Here is a 3,605-nt window from a genome sequence, read left to right on the forward strand (position 1 = left end):
CACTGTAAGTTTAGGTCCTTCAGGAATGCCTCTGATTTTTATTTTGCCCTGCAACCACAGACCTTTTCACTTGAGACAGTAAAAGTAGGGTTCATTATATCCCTCCTGGATATTAAATATTATAGGTAATAACACCAGAGAATTTTGATCCAGGGAATATCCTAATGAGAGAATCGTTCACCTGCTAAAGCAAATTGTACCATGCTTTATAGGTAGATATTGCCTTCCTCTGGGTCAACGGTGGGTATAGGATTCTGTATATGGAGGTTTTCCATTTGAAATTCCATGCTTAAAATTCCATTTGCTACTTGCATCTACATGGAGAGGAGCAGGAAAATATTTTAGTAAATAGTTTATATTTTGCATGCTGCAAACATTCTCCTTTTGGCTGCTAAGAATCAGATCTAAAGTAATCCAAGAAACTAAAAAGCAGAGTTTTCTAATATTGCAGCAGCTCAGAAGCCAGGTTGTGCTGTAGCGAATAAAATCTTGAACCTGAGGGTCAAAGCCAGGCAGACAGTATGTGCTATCAAGCTTAGTTTTTTATGATAAACCAGCCAAACCATGACTTTTGTTGAAAGCCACAAATTTAAAAACAACAACACACAAAACAATTCTGAATGCATTGATTTATTTTAAAATCAGCATGTAGTATATAAAGTGGGGGGAGATGTGGTTGAAAGCAGACAATCGAAAAATTTTGCATCAGGAACATTGGAGATGGAGGCTTTAGTAGATCCTTCACTCTTAGATGGTACAGACAAAAGGCAGTGAAGTGAAACCGTTGAAAGTATACCATAGATCATCTGAAAGACAAAACAGGACAGGGGTATTAAGCAGCATTTACTGTATATGGTGTCAGGGGTGTATTTACCACAAGGCAAACAAGGCATTTGCCTAGGGCGTCATTTTCCAGGGGGGGCAGCACCGCTCCCCAGAAGAAAGAAATTAAGAAGGGACACATGTGGCATGGGAACCAAGTGGGATCCGAGAGAGGCTGCAGGCTGAACGAGGGTGTATGCAGAACCTGTCTGGAGCTGTGAAGGTGAGTGCCCTTCTCTATCTCTCTGGGGGGGTGGGGCGGCCGGTGTATGGAGGGTGGTGGCAGTAGAAGGCTTTCTGGGTTGGGGGGGTGGTGTTTGTTGGTGTTAGGCTCTCTCTCCACGGGGGGGTTGTCAATTTTTGTGTTGCCTAGGGCAGCACAAAACCTAAATACACCACTGTATGGTGTGAGGAAATTCTTTCTTGAAAAAAAAGATTATAAACCCTTTCCCTACTATCGAAAATGAAAAAAGTTGAGCTTTAATGAATTCCAGCTCAAAATTCTTTTCAAGGAATTATTTTTACGTCTGTGCCTTATAAACAGTTTTAATTAGATAATGGGTGGTGCAGGAAAAAGGGTTACATATACACTTTCCCACCTCCTGCTCTCCAAACCATTCTATTTTCCATTACACAGAGTCTGGTACATGGGGATTCCTCAAAAACATTACATTTAAAGTAGAACAATGGCCATTGATTAAAAAAAATGTACTACATAACATATTTATAGGTGCATCTGCAATTGTTTCTTAGTCTCCTTGCCAAATCCTGTTGCTCCTTTCAGTGAAGTCATCCTTATGCATTTTCCTATGATGGCGTGGCAACAATGCTGCACTGCTCCGGAGTTCAGAGCTGAGTTACCACTCATGTAAAACTGTGTCTGGGAAAGGGAGCATAGGAGACACAGATGAAGGAAGTTTGGCTCATTCAGGAGAGGGAAAAGGATGTTTTTCTGGTTTTCCTTCCAGTGAAGTCCACCTAAAGCATTTTCCTATGATGGCGTGGTAACAATGCTGCACTGCTCCGGAGTTCAGAGCTGAGTTACCACTCTCATGTAAAACTGTGTCTGGGAAAGGGAGCATAGGAGGTACAGATGAAGGAGTTTTTGGCTCATTCCGAAGAGGGAAAAGGCTGTTTCTCTGTTTTTCCTTCCAGTGAAATCCACCTAAAGCATTTTCCTATGATGGCGTGGTAACAATGCTGCACTGCTCCAGAGAGTTACCACTCATGTAGGTTATGTCTTGAAAAACCTTCCATTAACAAAAAAAGTGCTACAGCACACATTTATAAGTGCATCTGTAGTTACAATTGTCTTAGTCCCCCTGCAAATTCCTGTTGGTCCTTCCAGTGAAGTCCACCTAATGTGTTTTCCTCTGATGGCGTGGCAACAACACTGCACTGCTTCGGAGCTCAGAGCTGAGCTACCACTCTTATATAAAACTGTGTCTGAGAAAGGAAGCATAGGAGGTACAGATGAAGGAGGATTTGACTCAGGAGAGGGAAAGGGACATTTTTGGTTTACTTTGAGGATTGTGCATTACATAGTAAATGGATTTGGTACTGGTTAGAAAGTCGTAGGGGAGCCTTCATTGTACTTTGAATATACTTCAAGTATTCCTGAACTCCACTTTCTGATTCCAGCAACCAATTCAGGCCCTCCTATGTTCTCCAGTATAACAGAAATTCACTATACACACATTATCAACCAATTTTAAATAGAATTTGGCAGTGAGACAGGAACTTCACCAGATGGGTGGTAAAACATAAGCTAAGAGACATGAAAATCCATATTTACGTATACTGCCCCAATAAAGATGTCATAGAACAGAGGTGTCAAACTCCATTTCATCACGGGGCGTATCAGCATTATGGTTGCCCTCAAAGGAGCTGGTTGTATCTGTAAGGCTAGATGTCCAGAGCACCCCACCCCGCATTACATCAGATATCAAGAATCCCACACCCTCCCTAACATCACTGTGTACCCCCTTTGGGGGAAGAGCTGGAAAGCAGAAAGTGCAGGGTCTAGAGGAGGACCAGAGGAGGAGTGGAGTCAGTTACTAGAGTCTTCTGAATGCTGAGACCAGGGGAGGCAAAGATGATGGGGTGCTGCAGCTACACTGAGAGTTGCAGGATTGGCAGAGGAGTTCTATTCTCCTCTCTGCTGCCGACTGCTGAGACAAGGTGGGGGCGGAGACAAGGGGGTACCTGCAGGAGCGGTGCAAGGGCCACATGAAATGGCCTGGAGGGCCTTGTGTTTGACACCTGTGTCATAGAAGAATAAAGAAGTTCACTATTTGCTATTTTATGTTATATTTTTATGTTTTTTGTTACTTACTTGACAAATTCATGGCCACACACCAGGCTCCATGAGTTCGATACTGTCCCCAAGCAAAGTTAGTGTAGGTGACTCTGCTTCCATTAACGTTTATATAGTAACAATACTATTAAAGAAAAAATATATTTACAGTATATTTGTTCGTTTGCAAGATAAACATTACACTTAAAGGTAAACTCCTCTGTTAGCTATATTTAATACAAATCTCCCTTTTGGTCCCAGAATCAATGTAACAGTCCAATCAAAAGATCCTTTTACTTTTCCTAACATGGAGCATGGTAGCTGCCTGGCACTGCTTCAATGCAGAAAACCAAACAAAAAAGTCTACTAGTGTAAGGCCATCTTAAGTGATAATTGTACAAAGACAGAAATAGATCAAAAAGGAATGTTTGTTTTTGTTTACACATTGAAGAAAAAGCTTAACCACCTACAGGGCACTTATACCCCT

At 41.8% G+C, this 3,605-nt stretch overlaps 1 long non-coding RNA gene across 1 annotated transcript; it reads right to left on the reverse strand.

Moving 5' to 3' along the window:
* Positions 1 to 614: 614 nt before the first annotated feature.
* On the reverse strand, positions 615 to 3,265 carry LOC149452175 (uncharacterized). The gene is made up of 2 exons (XR_016314918.1): positions 3,158 to 3,265; positions 615 to 806 (listed from the first exon to the last, which is right to left on the reverse strand). It is a non-coding gene; the product is annotated as an uncharacterized LOC149452175 (long non-coding RNA).
* Between the last annotated feature and the right edge of the window lie 340 nt (positions 3,266 to 3,605).

The sequence above is a fragment of the Staurois parvus genome, unplaced genomic scaffold, assembly GCF_062004578.1.
Source record: "Staurois parvus isolate SC_StPar_1 unplaced genomic scaffold, SC_StPar_1.0 ptg000493l, whole genome shotgun sequence".
In the NCBI taxonomy this organism is placed as follows: domain Eukaryota; kingdom Metazoa; phylum Chordata; class Amphibia; order Anura; family Ranidae; genus Staurois; species Staurois parvus.